The 20,056-nt window shown below is 35.5% G+C and overlaps 1 protein-coding gene across 1 annotated transcript in view; it reads left to right on the top strand.

Annotated features, from left to right (window-relative positions):
• Positions 1-13,301: 13,301 nt before the first annotated feature.
• Positions 13,302-20,056, top strand: part of LOC140755057 (zwei Ig domain protein zig-8) — a 230,789-nt gene continuing 224,034 nt past the window's right edge. The window contains exon 1 of the mRNA XM_073090241.1: positions 13,302-13,542. The gene's annotated coding sequence lies outside the window, so the exon portion shown is untranslated. The remainder of the gene's footprint in view (positions 13,543-20,056) is intronic.

The following is a 20,056-nucleotide window of genomic DNA, read 5'->3' as shown; positions in this document are numbered from 1 at the left end:
TCGGATCAATATTTACCAAATAGTGGTCAAAAAACAAAAGGGGGGATCAAGTGTCCCCAGTTTCCCATACTTATCTATGGTCATGAATTGAATAGTTATTTTTATATTACGTTGTCAAGCCATTATTGTCCCACTGCTGGGCGTAAGAATCAGTAGACCTAAAACGACTTTGTGAACATTTTTATTTCTTTTTTCTCAGGCGCGTAGGTTTCCTCACGATATTTTTCCTTTGCCACTTATAGCAACTGATAATTAATTAACTTAATTAATAACAATGAAGAATAAGAGGTGAGACTGAGAGCTGAGTTTTAAAATACTAGTCTAATACTTCTTTTATACATTACGTAACTATTATAAAAGAAATAAGACTGCAAAATTGAAATGTGTTATAAAAACTGCTACAAAAACTCCGTGTCCGTATCTCTTGTTGAAAACATATAATTGTTTTACGTAATAATTGCTTCCCGACACAGGCGTACACTAAGCTCGTTTCACACTTGATCGAGCTCAAACACGACGTTGCTTGCGAAACGAATTGTTTCGACGCAAAACTTCGAAAACAGATTGTTCGCGCTTTTTTATTAGGTACAAGGGACCAGTAAAACGTGTTAGACAACGCGAAATACTTGCCATACGTTTATTGGGAAAAGTTCCGCGTACGCATATGGGGTGACAAAATTACTGCTGAATAGTAGTTTGGTTTGTGTAGATTTTGTAGTTTTACTTCTTGTGGCATTAAGGAAAAGTTACGACAGTGAATTTTTAAAAGATCGACGCAAGTTGTGCAAAATGTTAACAATGAAATAATTTAAAATATTCCATTGTTCCAACAATAACAAAGTCAACTGAGGTAAGGTAAGCTGGGGTGAGGTGACGTGACGAGAGCTGAGCTGAGGTTAGCTGAGGTGAACTGTGCTGAGCTGAGGTGAGGCGAGGCGAGGCGAGGCGATGAGAAGAGATGACGTAACTTTATGCTGTCAACTTTGTATCTTTACAAAAAACACTCCTCATTATATATGCAAAGTAATTACTTAATAAGTAATACCAAGTATATTATTCTTTATAAGAAAACAGGTAACTCTGTAAGTCTAGATTCAATGTATCTACGTATATCGTAAATATTTCACTAAACATCATAGACGTCAGTATCAAATACCTAAAGCTTTGCAGCACATTCGTAGCGTATATCGTAGGAATAGATCAATAGGATTAGGACTCTTGGGACTACAATGGGGATATTGCTACGGTTTTTCCGCATTTCAGGCCAAACTCTGAGAGATATTGCGAAAGCGTTGTATCTGTTTATACCTCCATTTATACGGAACAATCTTTTCTCTATATTGAAATCATAGTTACTCTTATTCTTTTTCTTATGAAATTTAATTACTTTTTCAAATGAATCAGTCCATCGTCACTGATGATGTCACATGATGTCCGTTAAGACACTGCCTCTGAACACTTCTATCCTCTCTAGGTATAGTCCGCGTCAAACAACTAGTCCGCATGAATATAGAAATGAATCGCGTCGCCATAACAAATTGTATGATTATACCTGCTTGCAACAACTTCAGAGCGGACTAGCAGTTTGGCGCGGACAATACATAAAACAACAGAAATGTTCATGTTTTCTGTTTTAGTATTACATTTTGGGCGTAGTCAGTAACTAATGTGACCATTTTGGCTGTATTTTTTTATGCTGCCTCGGCTGAGTTTGGGTTTCTTCCTACAATGGGGGAAGGCTTGAAGCATACTCCTGCAATGCAGATTCGTACAGTTTATTTATTATTTACTTTCCTTACAGTTAAGCTGTGATATTTTTTTAATTTTCTGCCACAAGAGATAAATTAAACTTCATCAAGCAAATTTGCCTCAATCTAGCTCAACTTGGCAGACGTACTAAAGACTGAATGAGGTAGTAATTCAAAGAGCTTTGGACTTTATGGCTCGAAATAATCTACGGACGCCACGCCTGGATTAATTGCACCAGATAGGAACTGTTTTATTGCGATGGAGTCTGCGAATTATGACTTCACCTTTTTGGTTTGAAGTTTTCATAGCGCTGTGTCACTCGAACGTAGAATTATTTATGGATTTTCTATTCTTTATGGTTTATGTGATTTATGGTTTCTGTGGTTTTTGTCGTATCGTCGTTGTATCCTGGTTTAACTTGAACTTGGTTTGACCTGGTTGTACTTAGAGATTCAGCTAATATTTTTTCTATTTACAATTGGTAAATGGCTAATTGAATAATTGTCTGGTTTGGTCCGGTCTGATCCGGTTCAGTCCGGTTTGGTCCAGGCCGATCCAGTCTGGTCTAGTTTGATTTATTTATAACTGGAAAGTAATATCAAAGGCTACTATTTCTTCATTTGAAGAGTATCGCGAGAGACCGGCTTACGTGTTATTAGTTATCAGCAACGCTGCTGTGTTCCGTTTTGAAGTGTGTGGTAAGGTAAGACTTTTCCGAGGCGTTCCAGCTTAGTCCTCAGGGGTAGCGGCGCATCTGTCACCGACCTTAGGTAGGAATATCTAATCCTATCTGGGGTTGATTACATATGTCCATGGGCGGCAGTAGCCACTTACCATCAGGTGGACTGCATGCTCGTCTGTTACTCTTATATTATAAAAAAAAAACTTAGTCAAAATGCGTGTGGTCGACCAGATTGAACAATCCTATTAGCTTGTTAATAACAGCTGTTCACAGCAATGCCTTACGATCAAATGAACTCCAAAGGTTTCGCTTCAATGCACAAAACAACAATGCAACTGAACTGTGTAGTATACAGTACAGTAAGGTACTGCTGTATTTAACTATCATGTAATTCTAACATTTCAAGAGCACTCGTGTTTCGTGAAGCTAACTCTAGAATACGTTCCTCTTGAAATGAAAAGCACTCGCTTTGAAATGTTTGATCTGAACCACTCAAGCCACATTCTTGAACTCAAATACAAATTTATTAGTGCTTACCTTAATCTCTTGTTTGTCTGTTTGTGTCTCAATGGGATCGTTCTTATTATTTTATTTTTCTCGGAATATTAGTTTTGTACAAATCGGTATGAACTATTCTTGAGTAGTAATAGTCTAAGTTGAAACTTAAAATCTCGATCGCGCGTCTTTTTTTAGAATCTTACGCCTCTGATTATTTTAATTATGGGCGTATTAGAAATGAATTGTGACTTTGAGAGCTCCTAAAAAGTTCTTAAATGTGACCTATACCCTACTATCTCTACCAGACCATGGCCTAAAACCTTTTCATTATTAAAGAGGAGACGCACGTCCAGACAGAAGTTGACGACAACGACGAAATAGGTGCAAGGTATTACTGCATTGAAACACGAAGTTTTCTATCACTGACCATTCTGTCGAAAGACTCCTTCTAAGCAACACTGTTAGTACCTAATGTTTATACCCTACAAAATAATTTCACTAGGTTCAATAGTAATAATTTTAACTAGTTAACTATGGGGTTCCTTATCTAAATGAAAGGGGTGTTGTTCTTAAGTACAAGTTCTCAGTTTGAAATTTAATGAAATTGACTCTTCAAATAAACCATTTTAGTTGATACAAATTTTAATCGATTATTCACTTTTACAATATTATTGTGGAAATTGGATCAAACATAATCTATTGAAATGTTATAAATTTTAGTTCTGAGCGAGCAAAAGACAGCTCACGCTATTTTATTTTTTGGATGCCAAGGGATTGATTACCCTTGATTAACAAAAGTGTGAAACAAAATCTAAGTTTGTGAGGTCTTAACTCTTGTCCCTCGGCCGCCATTTTGAAAAAGGGTTTTCACGCTCTATTAGGCAGACTATTCGTCGCACAGAAAAAAATTACCAAAAATTATGATCTCAAATTGTCTACATCTAAAATTATCGACAACTTTGGTTCAAGACTTTTGACTTACTTATTTCATAATTTATTACCCATCGGAAATGAACAGTTAAATATCCATTATAAATAAGTCACAGATGACCGTTTTCTTCCCCATTCGGTTTATTACTAGATACGAAAACTATAGTTAAATGGCACTGGATATAAACGAATATAGTGAAACGCAATTGACCGTTTTTTATATTTCACATAAAATATAAAAGGAATTCCGCAATTTAAATGCAGGCCAACTTGCGGTACGTATTGCAAAAAATACCTCGAGATCGAATATAGTTGGGGTTAATATTTATAGAGTGTGGAAGCTATAACTATGAATATTTCAACGCCGAATATGTATAACGTAAACAATGGAGAGATTGGGAACAGTCCTTATTCTGGATTTTGTTTATTGTTCGACGATAAACTATTGAAGGTCTTTTCATCAGACTATCGGTTTTTAATTAAACTAAGCTATAAGGCAGACCGGCAGAAGGGCTACCTGATAGAAAATAGTCCTTTGTCACATAGTACAGTGATATTATGTTCTTTGTCCATAGTACATTTGCGGTGTGGATTCGCTAGCATAGCTGGCTATTTTTTTATACAATACGAGCTTTTGCCCGCGGCTTCGCTCGCGTTACGAAGTGATATTTTCATCCCCTATTTTATCCCCTTGGGGGTAGAATTGATCAAAATACTTTCTTAGCGGATGTCTACGTCATAACATCTACCTGCATGCCAAATTTCAGCCTGATCCGTCCAGTGGTTTGGGCTGTGCGTTGATAGATTACTATGTCAGTCAGCCACTTTTGAGTTATATATATGTGGGATCGTAGAAATGAGAAGTTGATGGTGATATTTAATTCTTATTTTATTTTTCAGAGCTCATGTCAAAATACACGTACATCGTTTTAAACTCTCTCCAACTGACTTCCTTCTTCAGTGTTGCTACTTTTTCTCAATCAAACTACGTCAGAGTTCTTATATAAAAATAAAAAATAAAACTAAAATCTAACCATGTAGGTATTATCCCACATATATTTAAATTGAAGTCGGGGAGGAGCATTCAAACCACCTGATGGTAAATGGCTCTTCAGAGGCAAGCATCACCCCTAAAACTAAGGTGAAACGCCTCGGGTACTTATTACCCTTACCATCTTTAAACCAGAAAACAGCAGTGCTTAACAATGTTGTTATTAGATAGAAAAAGATCGGTTAAAGAACTTGTTATTCCCCCTGAGGACTAAGTTAGAATGAGTCATGTGCCCTTAACCACAATGATGGTATTGATGCATCTAACATTGAACTCATTCAGATACGTTATGCCGGTAATGTACGGCTCCCACGGGAACAGAGGTAGTTAGTCGGTACACCACAAAAGCGTATCGCTAATTAGTTTTTGATTCTGACTACCGTTTGACAACGTATTGGAAACATTCAAATTGAGAATTGAAAATGTTAGAAAAAATGATTCACAGTGACAAATCATTATAACATTACGACATAGAGAGTCGTAGGTCGTCGGGCAAACGTACATAGAACTTATCAGCAAATATTAAAAGTGTTCTATAGTTTTGTTTCGCGAAAATAAATACTAGTTCACACAGTTATTCCCAAATAATATATATAAACAGTTACATTTTATTTATTCCGATCAAAAGATATAACAATAAAAAGCGATAGATAGCAATAGATATGATCAGAATAACGCCAAATCACGCGATCTCTTCGAGTGAAATGCACACATGGTATTCATTCGCGATTATTTGCATCGATAAAGTAAATCCGATTTCGTATACCGAGCTATGAATAAAATAAATACATAGACGTGGGATATAGTGATGGGGGCAGCGGAGAGGTAACAGTGTGGAATCGGATTTGGGAAATTATTTGTTTGGTTATTGTATGAGTGTTGCTAAATTTAGACGACATTGTTAAAGCTGGAGATACATTGGCAACTTCCCTAGTGTTGCAAGCTGTGGTTGCAAATGTTAATAGGTGACTTATGAGGTGTGGTATGTGTGGCCGCATGCCGTTGTACACACCAGAGGATGTGACGAGCTTATGCTCACCTGGGAGGAGCCCGATGGGGCAACGCGCTTAGAGGACTCCGGTTGCGTTCCCTGGAGATCCCGGAGTCCTCAACGCGCCGAGGATGGCTACTAGGGGGGTTTTAGTGCTATAAGAATCCCACATAACGCCGTGTCGCTCCCACGGCATAGGGTACCTTTGAAGGTTCCCCCTCGTAAACAAAAGAGGTGACTTATGAGGTAGCTTGTTATGAGGATTTTTCGTACAATGTCCAAATAGGTTCATATAGGTCCTACGTTCACGGCTACTGCTTCTTTTTTAAATCTTTTAAAGGCAAGGAGAAGTGGGCTTACTTGGTTTCGACTACGTCGGCAACACCGTCACATTTATTTTTGCCAAATAACAGCAGTGTCAAACGCTGCTATACTTTGCAGCGAGAGGTGTGACAACAGATCCGAGACGTTCCGACTAAGTCCTCAGAGGTAGCAAAACATTTATAACCGATCCCAAGTAGGACTCTATTCTTGTCTGAGGTTGATTACAGATGTCCTTTGGCGGCAGTAGTCACTTGTCATCAGGTTAATTGCATACTTCTTTCCTATTTCTACACTATACAAATTAAAAAGGCTATTTTCACTGTGTTCACTATTTTCTAATAGGTATAATATGCGTTCAATGTAATACTTTGATTTTTAAAATCTAAAAAAAAATAACAATACAAAAAGATTTCATTATTCAATTTTTTTATTATTTTCATTATTCATTATATATTTTCATTACTGTTAACCAAATCGAACTATCATCTACAAATTGCGATTACTTCGTCAGGCATTGAATACAGTCTTTGTAAAGGTTACCTAGCGTCCCTGGCTCCCTAGGCGTATTAGCCAGGATCAATTCCCCGGTCCAGAGGATACGTTACGCTATTACATTACTATCATTACTGTTGTTTGATTACGATTTTGCTTCATAGGGTATTGTTAGAACGTAATGATAATATGTGCCTATTTCAGTAGTCAATATTTTTAGTTGTTCATACATAATAATTTGCACCTAAATACTTATAATGTTATCATAGTTTTTGCTGTTCTTGTGAAGTTAACAAGTATTGTATTCGATCAATTGTTGAACGAAGGCACTTGAAGGAATAAATGAGAAACATTTTGAATATTTAGCTTGTGCTAATGGTCACCAGGTATATCAATAAAATGCTGAAAAAAGCAATAAAAATCGAAAAATGTTCTGTGCGATAGAATAGCGATAGCGACCTATTTTATGAACCTCTTATTTTTTATTAAGATTCAATTATTATGCCAAAATTTTAATTTTCGCGGATTTGATCGCGGATTCCATAATTTCATTTTAATAATCCCGCCAAAATAAATAATAAATATTTTAACAATTTTTTGGTTATTTAAGAGTCGAGTACCGAAAAAAAGACTAGTATTTCCTGCCATACTATAGCTATACGCACACGTATACATATTATATAGAATTAATCTTAAATGCATTGATTAACCTACTTCTACGTGCGCAGCGACCAATTATATTAATTAGGAAAATTATTAATCCGTTTAAACCTTATTATTAGCTCCTATTATTATTAGTTATTATACATAATGACTTCCGTTATAGTCCTCATTATGCATAATTACTTTATATTTTGCAAAGAGATATACGAGGCGATAGATCGGACAAAGTCAAAATTAAAAATAATTAATGTTTAAAGCACTACGCTCGCACAAGAAAAATCGTTAATCCTGACGATCCTGATGAGGTGAATGAATAAAATCATTTTAATCGTGTATTGTCATCTGTTCTTGATAATTGTTCAATTTTAAATTAATCGGACCGTTCAAAGTGGGTAAAAATCGAGTTCAAAGATTCCGTTACATATATACTCGTATATACAGACCAAGCTAATAAAAGTGTGGTAAAAAGCATGAATATATATAATTTTAATTTACTAGCTGACACGGCAAACGTTGTGTTGCCATATAAATAAAAAATGTTAAGGGTGAACAAAGGGTTGTTATCACTTAGGGGTAAGAAAAATAGATAGTAGCCGATTCTCAGACCTACTGAATATGCATATAAAATTTGGTGAAAATCGGTAAAGCCGTTTCTGAGGAGTACGGTAACTAACATTGTGACATGGGAATTTTATATTTAAGATAAATAAACTCTGCTTCACAATGACAACATTTCAGATTGATTAACGTTGGACATATGTTTCAGGACGACTTATACCAATTGGTAATACGTGTCACTTTAGAAGTAGCAACGCAACTATGATTGACTTTAGGCAGAATTTTTGTTCCATACGGAGTTGGTTACAGTACCCTTAGTACGAGTTTTCAAAACATCCCACAATTTTACTTTACGTTTACTCAATCCATTATTATGCTGCGTTTGCTTCAGTAGCACGAGTTGTCGAAATTGCGCCACTGAGTAAACGTAACAATAAGTAAGTGCTCAGTGACGATGAACTTTTTGTCTCCCTCACATGTTCGCAAAAAAGAGAGACAAAATATAAAGCGGCATTTTGTCAATTTAGACATTTAATATTACGTTACTGACACTATAGTTCTGATACAATCCGCTAGGGGCGTTGATTGGAAATTGTATGGGCAAATACTTAAACAAACACCAAAACAGTCATATTTATCAAAACGTAAAAACTCATGGTAAGGGTACAGATGTTCATGGGCGGCAGTAACTACTTCCTATGGTGGACAGCAGGTTTGATACTTTATAAAAAGTCTATATCTATTTTATTTTGTATAAATATATAGAATTTTCCTTCTCTACTATGCCGTAGGCCTTACGATCGTATATTTCTATTGCGCCATAGAGCTATCTGCATATAATAAAGTTATAGAGCGCTGTTTGACTAAGCTTCGATTAAAGCTTCGTGTTCGTGAAGCTGTAACCTTGAAATTATATTATTTTCAATATTCATATTCATAAACTTATAACAATAGTATTAAGCGCTGCTGTATTCTAGTTTGAAGAGTGTGCTAAGGGTGATATAATACATGAGGTGTTCCAGGTTAGTCCACGGGGGTAGGGACGCATCTATGGCTGACCACAAATAGGACTCAAATTTTATTTGAGGTTTATTACAGCTGTCCATGGGCGGCAGTAGCTATTTATAGTCCGCGTAAAACTGGTAGTCCGCTTTGAATATAGAAATGAATCGCGTCAACATAGCAAATTGTATGACTACACCTGCTCGCAACAACTTCAGAGCGGACTAGCAGTTTGGCGCGGACTATACCATTAGGCGAACTGCATGCTCGTTTGCAACTTCAATATTATATTTAAAAAAAACAATGCAGAACAAGCTGTCATTGTTCCGAGGCAAAAATTCAAAAACCTCGAACCCACGGCAATCATCGAGAGGTCATTATCATCATCAACCTATTACTGTTCCACTCGGCCATGGGTATCCCCTTAGAGCTTCAGAATAAGGAGGATTAGGCTATATCAACCGCGCTGCCAAATGCGAATTGGTAGATTCAACATACCTTGAAGAACTTTTATTAAAATCTCTCATGTAGACAGATTTCCTTATAATGGTGTGGTAAGGGAGACATACTTTTCCGAGGCGTTCCAGCTTAGTGCTCAGGAGTAGCGGCGCATCTGTGGCCGACCTCAGGTGGAAATATCTAATCCTATCTGGGGTTGATTACAGATGTCCATGGGCGGCAGTAGCCACTTACCATCAGGTGGACTGTATGCTCGTCTGCTATTTCTATATTATAAAAAAAAATATGTTTTCTTTCACCGTTACAGCATAATTTATTTCTAATAATAACTGAAAAATCAGAGACTTGCCTTGGATTCGAACCCCAGCCTCCTTGATAGAGAGGTCACTTTTCAACCATTATCCCTGTTTATATCGGGAGGTCAGTACCGGCTTAGCCTCTGCAGTGTAACCGCTGGTCCAATTTCCGTTCCAGTCACAGATCGTAGATATGACGTCCACATCGCTCAAAACAGTTTTGTTTTCATAGTATGATGTGAAGCTTGTTTTGCGAATAGTGGCTGAGCTTTCGTCTATTTGGGCCATTCAGTTATTAATTGAGGTATGTCATGGTTGAAATGTACATGTATTATGAAATAACCTATATCTTTGTGTTGTGCAGAGATTGGGGCGATTTAATTCACGACACATACACGACAGCCCTAAAATCTCTTTCATCACATCTTTGGCTCCGTATTTGTGTCATCTATATATGTATATAAAAATGAATGTATGTCTGTATGTCCTTCATAGAATCGTAGACTATGCTTTTCACGAAGGTTTCTAAGTTAGTACGACCAAGTTTCGACAGATGGCGCCACTGTCATTCCAATGAAGGTACAAATTTTCAGTTGTATGTATGTGATGTATTTTTTTAAAACGCGGACAAAGCCGCGGGCCTAACTAGTATGGGTTAAAGAAGCAGAAGTTTTCCTTAATATAAAAAGCTTTTTCCTTTTTCCGGTCTAATTTTAAAATTGAATTTTAAATCAAGTAACCGGTTGAACTAACATTTTGGATATTGATTTTGGATTTTAGATTTCGACGACCCGTGGCGGAGCGGTCACCATCTGATCTGATGCGCAAAGGGTTCCGGGTTCGATCCTCGGCCAGACAGATATCTAAAAGATGAATTTAGATTTCTGTTTCTGGGCCTGGGTGTTTGTGTATTTGTCTATGTGTGTGTCCATGGCACCCACGACACAGGAATCCTAGTGTGGGGCTGTGAGTGTAGAAAGCGTTTATATTCACTTGGTTTGGATGATAATGCATAATATCATTGTAAATATAATATGGCGAGCACCCCAAATTTGCGAACAATTTTATCAGTTCATTTATACAAATTTATTCCATTCCATCTTGAAAAACTAGCTCCAAGTACTATTATAGCTGTAGCAACAACTTAAACTCTATTAAAATAGATCAAATAAGACATCATACTAAAACAATAGCGGTTGAAGCACTGTCCCTGAAACATGATATTATTTCAGTATATTCAGGGTGATACGGCCAAGATGGCGTGAAACCGTCAAGGGTAGTAGACAATGGATGGGTGCTATAAGCTATCTTTGTAAATTCACGGTTGAGAAGCTTTCAAAGCTTCCTATAAAGCCTATATATTTCTTGAATAGGATTGGAATCGGTTTTACTATTTATTTATTTACTCTTTATTGACCATGTTAAAAACAGTGTGGTGCAAAAGGCGGACTTAATGCTAAATAGCATTATCTCCCATTCAACCTTAGGGATGTGCAGAAAAATTGAAGGCGGTACAAATATACAAAAAAAAGGTTTATAAATTTTGAAAAATTAAATTATAGAATTTACTATTGAAAAACTTCGTTGTCAACCCATTACTGTCCCACTGGGACAGCATGGATGCATTGAGTCATCGTTTCATTGATAAGACAATAAATAAATCAATCAATTATCAATGATATCATTGATAAGACAATAAATTTATCAAGCAGATTATTTACAATATTACTAGTCAATGCTTTTCGAAGTGTAAAAAAGCACTCTTCAGGCTCCTTTTATTCTTTGTTGTTGAAAGGTTTGAAGGTGGCAGAACTCTTTGTGGTTCGACTTCGGCACCACATACGTATTTCTGCCTCATAACAGCAGTGTTAAGCCGTGCTGTGTTCTGGTTTGAAGGGTGTGGTAAGGGAGACATACTTTTCCAGCTTAGTCCTTACGGGTAGTGGCGCATATATGGCCGACTTCAAGAACCGAATCCTATCTGGGATTGATTAAATATCTCCATGGGCACCATTAGCCACTTACATCAGGTGGACTGGCTCGTCTGCTACTCCTATATTATAAAAAAACTATTATCAGAATACATAAAACGCTAACCAATAACAATCCATCAATCAACAGCAATTTCAAATGACATTTAAACAAAGCGCAAACATAACAATATAAATAAACACAACCATTAGAACGGGTCGTAGATTAAAAATGAACTAGAGCACGCTAAGCTCGCTTTGTCATACGTCAATTGTGTTTATTTATAGGTTGTGAGCGATCCGCCGCCACTCATCCGGAACTAATACTGTGACACGATACTGCGGGCGTTTGGCAGTTTAAACTGTTCGTAGCTCGAGTGTAGTAAGCCAGTTTCATACTAAAGCATGGTGAACTATATTGGAAGTTTATATTTTCGAATGTGTCAGGCAAGTTAAGAACGTATTTACACGTCGTTGATTTTTTCTAGTTACAAAAAAAGAAGATTTTCCGGAAGTGTTGTGGGAAAAATGGATTATTATTATAAGGGCTTATTCAGGAAAATATAGGCACTGCATCGAGGTTACAACATCTCTAAAGGAACACAGCGATGCCTCCCAGCGCAACCATCCTTAGGCCCTTTCAAGGCATACGACCCTCAGTCTTAGGAATTATCTCGTTAAAATCTGGAACCGTATTTGTTTAAAAGGAAGTTATATATTACTGAATGGTAGCCGTCGACACTATAATGTGCTACTTCTGAGCACAAATTTCCTCTCAGAATGACAGGATCGTAGGCCATAGTTTACCACCCTGGCCAAGTACGAATTTTTAGACTTCAGAACTTGTTTTAAAGAACTCTCAGGCTTTTGACGATGTTTTTCTTGATCATTATGGTAAATGATAATTGATTTCTAAGTACTGAATATTTGTATATCATTAATACGTAATTTAGTTATAAGTGTATATTAATATGTATGTTAGTCGGTAAAGTATAAATGATATGGACCTCTGTATTCAATTATACTTTTGTATCTTTGTTTATATTGTCTGAAATAAATGATTATTATTATATTTAATAGTTATTACAATAGCTCTATTAAGATAAGCACATTATTTTATTTCAGATGCTTAATAAATCTGGGAATAACTTGGAGATATTATCTTTATTTGGATATAGTGATAGTCTCTATGGTAAAAGTATTTGTCCTGTCACGCGGGCTTACTTTCTCACGCGTGTCTCACTCACACACATGAAGTAAATCGCTGCAGTCCCTTCGTGACACTTAAGTGTGTGTATGTATGAAACGATAGGATGCAAGTGGCAAGTTTGTGATTAAGACGCGCGTGCTAGTATAAACACGCGCGACAGGAAAGATGCTTGCTGCTTATTTGAGCTTACTTTAGAAATACAGTATGTCAGTATACCACTTCCATTGATTCAAAAAAATACCGGAACTAAAACCAATAAAAGCAACACAAATACATACAGCTTTCTAATTAAATCTTCAATAATAAAAGAACGCGAACCGGCAGAAAATTGTCCATGTAATGCATACGTCCCCGAGATACTAGTTCCCATCGAAGCCGACAGAGGTCGACTATAGCCGAGTACGCACAGTCGTAGACCCCCTACGGCCGTAGCACGACGTAGCGCCCGTAGCGCTCGTAGACAAGTTACGATACATCGCGGTCGAATAAATTGCCGTTTGAAACTAAGTGCGCTGTGAATAGTGAAAGCTAATTGTGCTCCCGTTACTGATATTGTGTTCGATCCGAGTTTTCTCAAACTTAATATTTAAGTGGTGTTTTTTGTGTGCAAAGAAAAAAGTTGTGCGTCTAATAGCGCTGGAGGATCGTGCTTCGGGTCCAAATCGAAGTAAGTAATTAGAATTTCAATTGAACGAGCTGAATAATTAAAGAAGTTTCCGAAGTAATTACTGACAGATTACAACGTTTTTAATTATCCCGCGGTAGTTTTTATTAAGTTTCTTTTAGATTATTCTTGGGTTATCTTTATACAATTAAAGTGTTATTATAATTAATGTGTTTTTTTAAATTTTGAAATAATGTGATTTAAATATTTTAAAAGCATCGAAATTTAATTAAAATAAAGAAAAATATCACGAATTAACATTTAAATGTTTAACTTTTAAACTTTTTTCTGAAACATTTTATGGGCGATTCTATTTGTTTAAGTTAAAAATTATACAAAGGAGTTTATACTCTACTACTTAATAATTATGACTAGATTTAGGTAATAAAATAATAATGCAGAATAAATAAATATAGAATTGCAATGATTTTTGCAGAAAACAATAATATTACTAAAATAATAATTAAAAAAATTAACGAATTAAGTAAAACTTATTATCGGATAAATTACATATTTTTACAAAATGGTGCTTAAATTTCTCAATAACTTAGGTTGTTTTCGAAAATGTTTTTACACATTTTACGAATTTTACAAATTTTTATTTAGAGATACTTTATGAGTTATGAAAATAAAATATGCTTTTACAAATAATTATATATTTTTCATTAAAACTTAAATACTCCTTAATCTCACTTAATTTCTCAAAAATCAAATTCGAATCAATTATTTTATTATTTTTAAAACAATTTTGAAATGGCGCAGTAAACTCTAATGGTTTTTATAAAGATTTTATTTAGTTTCATCGTTTAATTTCATATAAGAAATAATTATATTATTACCACTAAATTAAAATTTATATTATAAGCAGATTATTTAAAAAAAAACATAAGTCTAAGTATATCCGTATACTTTTTTGTGCAATTTGATTTAAAGTCTGGTGGACATAAAAAATACTGCATTTGTGTTAAAGAACCTTCGCCAATTACCGATTATCCCTCTGCTGGGCACGGATCTCCTCTAAAAGTGAGAGAGATGTAGGCTATAGGCCGTTGTCGCCAATGAGACATTGTTGGAAGATTTTTTTATAAGACTGAAGTAGCAAATAAGCGTGAACTTGATAATAAGTGATCACTGCCGCCTATGAATGTTAGCAACCAACTTTATATAATAGAGGTTTTATCTGCGGCTCCATTCCTGATGTCTAAGATGGTGGCCTCAAATATATTTCACACATATTTCTGCCTAATAGCAGCAGTGTTAAGCGCTGCTCTGTTCTGGTTTGAAGGGTGTGGTAAGGGAGACATATTTTTCAGAGGCGTTCCAGCTTAGTCCTCAGGGGTAGCGGCGCATCTGTGGCCGACCTCAGGTAGCAATATCTCATCCTATCTGGGGTTGTTTATTAATCTCCGTGGGTGGCAGAAGCCACTTGCTCATTATGAAATACATAAATAATTCTGACAAAAATAGAATAATAATTATAATAAGTTATACTCACATCAGAATTAAAACCGAGGTTAAAGTTTCAAAGTTCACTGCCCAGTATATATGAGTATTCAACAAATTCTAAGTTTACCTTAAAATATTCCCAATAGACCGCCTTTTGGCTTATGTTCTGCTATTACACTTAATATCACGCCCACAAGAATAACTAAAGACAGACGTTATGCCAATTGCGCTTTATGTAACCCTGTAGTATTCTTCTATTTTTAAATTACTACTTTTAAAGGGTAGAACCCTTTGTGGTTCGATTCCACAACCGCTACACCTATTTCTGCCTAATAACAGCAGTTTTAAGCGCTGCTTTGTTCTGGTTTGAAGGGTGTTGTAAGGAAAATTGCGAGGCATTCTAGCTTAGTCAGGGGTAGCAGCGTATCTGTGGTCGACTTCAGGTAGAAATCTAATTTTAACTAGGATTAATTGCAGATACCATCAGCATCAGGTGAACTGCATGCTCTTATTTTATGTAAAAAGAAATCTTATCTGGGGTTGATTATAGATGTCCATGGGAGACAGTAGCAACTTATGGTGTTACAACAACTTATATTAAGCAAAGAAAGATAATATTTCATTGAAATAACGCAAAGAGATTAAACTATATTTTAATCTCTTTGTATAAAACTAGCTCTGTAGATTAAATAAACTCGATGTAGATAACTTAAATTATCTTTTATAATAAAGATACGAGAATGTAGTTGCGTAGTGATTTCTGAGAATTTCTTAAGACGACTTATCTATCTTATAATTCGCTACTTGAATTACACAAAGGCACGTTATCTATCTTAAGTAGTAAGTACTTATTGGTAAGATTAAGTAGCTATTGTGAACATACCGAAAAAATATTAAGTGCACAAATAAATTTAGGTATACCAATTAGTCTTTAAATTATAATTGTACACGACTTTTTGTATTTTTATTTGATGTTGGTTTTTAACCGCGGCATCGCCCGGACAGCGGTTTTTATATATCCCTCGGGAACGGTACTTTTCTCGGAATAAAAAGTACCCTATGTCCTTTTCTGAACCCCTGTAACGTGTGTGTGTGTGTTTGTGTGTGTGTGTGTGTGTGTGTGTGTGTGTGTGTGTGTGTGTAATTTCATGACAATCGGTCATGTAGTTAAGGTGTGAAAGTGTAGCAAGCAAACAAACAAACTAACTTATATTCGCGTTTATAATATGATTTCTAGTACAATTACATAAAAACAGCTCGTTAGGAGAATGAGAATTAAGAGATATACTATCTTTGAAAGATTATTCGAAGCTATTGAAAATTAAAAATCACTTGTAAGTAGCGAAAGCGTTATTTATTACTCATAATTTACATTTATAAGTTCTCCTTAATACTTTCAAATGTGTATTTGTGTGTGCCAGCGTACATATATGTGCGTGCGTATTTGTGTGTGTGCATGCGAGTCTGCGATGCATGCGTGTGTATGTGTTTGTATGTGAATTTGTATGCAATCTACTCGTTAGTCGCGGTGACGTCATAAAAGAGTGGGTTGATGTCGAACAGCAAACCCATAAACGGCTGAATTACAGAAGCTTTAATACGAGGAGTATCAACCTCTACATTTACAAGTACTTTATAAGATATTCTTGTGTGAAGAATAGTGTATGTGTCTGTGCATTCGCGTGTATGTGTGTGTGTGTATGAAATCTACTCGTCAGTCAGCGGTGACGTCATAAAACAGTGTGTAGATATCAAGCAGCAAACCCATAAACGGCTGAACTACAGAAGTTTTAATATCAACCTTTACATTTACAAGTTTATAAGATTTTCTTGTGTGAAGAATTGTGTATGTGTGCATATGTGTGTGAAATCTACTCGTTAGTCACCGCGGTGACGTCATAAAACAGTGGGTTGATGTCGAACAGCAAACCCATAAACTGCTAAACTACAGAAATTTTAATATCAACCTTTACATTTACAAGTACTTTATAAGATTTTCTTGCGTCAAGAATAGTGTATATGTGTGTGTGCGTTCGTGCTTGTGTATGTATGCGTATGGGTATGATATCTGTTAGTCAGCGGTGACGTCATAAAACAGTGGGTTGATAACGAACAGCAAACCCATAAACGGCTGGACTACAGAAGTTCTAATACGAGTATCAACCTTTACATCTACAAGATGCTGTATAAGATTTCCTTGTGTAACGAATTGTGTATGTGTGTGTATATACGTGTGTATGTGTATGATATCTACTCACTAGTCAGTGGTGACGTCATAAAACAGTGGGTTGATGTCGAACAGCAAACCCATAAACGGCTGAACTACGAAAGTTTTAATATCAACCTATATATTTACAAGTTTATAAGATTTTATGAGACTTTATAAGTTTATAAAATTTTCTTATGTGAAGAATTGTGTGTGTGTGTATGCATGCGTGTGTATTTGTGCGAATGTGTATGTGTATGATATCTACTCGTTAGTCAGCGGTGACGTCATAAGACAGTGGGTTGATGTCGAACAGCAAACCTATAAACGGCTGAACTACTGAAGTTTTAATATTAAGTAGTATACAATATTGTGCTGTACTAATAAAATTGTACTAACACAGTTACGATAGTTATTGTAGTAATAAAAATGAAAGCAAAGTTAGCTAATGTGTTAAACTTTCGTATCGTCGAAAGCAAATATCCCATTAAATTGTTGCTTCCATTTTCATTATTGGTTTCAATTATTGATATTTTGAGAAACTGTTTTTTTTTTCTTTTATAATATAAGAGTAGCAGACGAGCATGCAGTCCACCCGATGGCAAGCGGCCACTGCCGCCCACGGACATCTGCAATCAATCCCAGATAGGATCGGATACTCCTGCCCGAGGCCGGTCACAGATATCTCCATATAGAATAGTCTACCCAAACCTGATCACAGGTGTGTCGCTACTCCTGTGGACTAAGACAATATATATCGGTAGTTGATACATACCATGCTATACATATCATGGTATACGATAACATAGTATGTAAGTTTTGAAGGTGGTAGAGCGTTTTGTGGTTCAATTCCGGCGGCACCACCGCCACTATTTCTTCCTTATAACAGCAGTGTTATGCGCTATCCTTAGAAGTAGCGGCGCATCTGTAGTCGACCACTAGTAGGAGTCTAATGCTATCTGGGGTTAATTACTGCAATCCGTGAGCGGCAGTAGCCACTTACCATTAGGTGGACTGCATGCTCGTCTGCTATATATATATAAAAAAAAAAAATGAAGACAAAATATGAAAGTCAATCGGCACCTACACTCTTTCTCCTAAACGCAAGGATTGCGTCACGCCAGAAATAGATGACGCGGTGGTACGCTATTTCTACCTTTCGCCTCTATTTTACTCCTGGACGTTTTAAGTTACATTTGAAAACGGTTACGAAGTTGAAACTTGGTTTTCGTATTGAAATGGAAAACCGTTTTCCGATATCGATATCGTTACCCATATCGAGTTAATAGTTTCAGTTACTAATGGTCGGCAAACACACTTGGTTTTAGATGTATTTAGTTTTACTTGCTTCGTCTCTTTATCACCTCAGCGAATGTTGAAAGTCGAATCTCGAAGTGAATCGATTTAGAACGGTTTTAGTTTCACTTTTTATATTTTGGTGTACATTTGGTTGATTAATTGGTTTTGTAATAACCATTGATTATGTCAAAAGTATCGATATGTTATGATATGGTATATTGAAATCATATCTAAATATTATTTACCAGTACTGTGTACTCATTTTATAAGACTTACTATTGTAAACCTTTAAAAGACAAAAGTTTTTGCGTCATATATATCACTAATAATTTACAACAAATACTAATACACTTTATTATAATAAAACTCCTGTACTAATTGTAGTATTGTAGATATTGATCTAATTGTTAATGCAACTACATTCGTCTTTTAATTATTAAAAGCTATTTGATCCTATTCTATTTCATTGTTGGCCTCGATTTTGCTTTCCAAGACAGATCAGCCGCCTCTTCGTATCAAGTAGCCAATCCATTTTCCTCATAATCAATGGATTTTCCTTACGAAGAATGATATTCATGGTTTATATAAAGTAGTCAAGAATTTTGACATTCTTCCGCTTATTTTCTACGCGTTTTTTAATTTTTTTAATTGTAGATGTATTCTTCGTCGTTTTCTTCAGCTTTTCTAGGATGTCTCCTCTTCTCGCTATATGGCCAAATAATGATAGAATATAATAAGAATAGAATATTTAAGATTAAAATATTAAACATTATCACTCTTTATATTGTGCTCAATTAATTTATTACAGATTCGTGGAAATTTAATTCAACCGTTTTCAACATAATCCACTTTAATATTCATATATTTATCGCGAATTATTAAAAGCTGTTAATTCCTGTTCTGTTTTATTGTTGGCCTCGATTTTGTATATGTTCTGTTAATTTATAAAACATCGGTGGAAATTAATTTAACCATTTTCGAGATAACACGTTAAAATGTTACATTTATTTGCGAAAAATTAAAGCTGTTTGATCCTGTTCTGTTTTATTGTCGGCTTCGAATTTGTATGATGTGTTCTATTAAACTGTAAATAATCAGTGGAACTTATTTTAACCGTATTCAACATAATATATTAAAATGTTACTACATTTATCAGCGAATTATTAAAGCTGTTTGATCCTGTCCTGTTTTATTGTTGGCTTCGAATTTGATGTGTTCTATTAAACTGTAAATAATCAGTGGAACTTATTTTTACCGTATTCAACATAATATATTAAAATGTTACTACATTTATCAGCGAATTATTAAAGCTGTTTGATCCTGTTCTGTTTTGTTGTTGGCCTCGATTTCGCTCTCCAAGACGGATCAGCCGTCTCGTCGTATCAAGTAGCCAATCATTCTTTTCCACAATCAATGGATTTTCCGTACGAAGGGCATTTTTTTATTGTACATATAACGTTGTGATGGATTTTAACGTATTTCCGCCTATTTTTATATACGCTTTTTAACATCGAAATTATAGAGTTTACTGTTAAAGGTAAATGTAACTTTTTTATGATATTTTCT

The sequence above is a fragment of the Epargyreus clarus genome, unplaced genomic scaffold (genome assembly GCF_041222505.1).
Source record: "Epargyreus clarus isolate Ecla_fem2 unplaced genomic scaffold, WU_Ecla_fem_2.2 ptg000032l, whole genome shotgun sequence".
NCBI lineage: Eukaryota > Metazoa > Arthropoda > Insecta > Lepidoptera > Hesperiidae > Epargyreus > Epargyreus clarus.
Note: the sequence above shows the minus strand (reverse complement) of the source record. Positions and strands in the feature narration are given on the sequence as shown.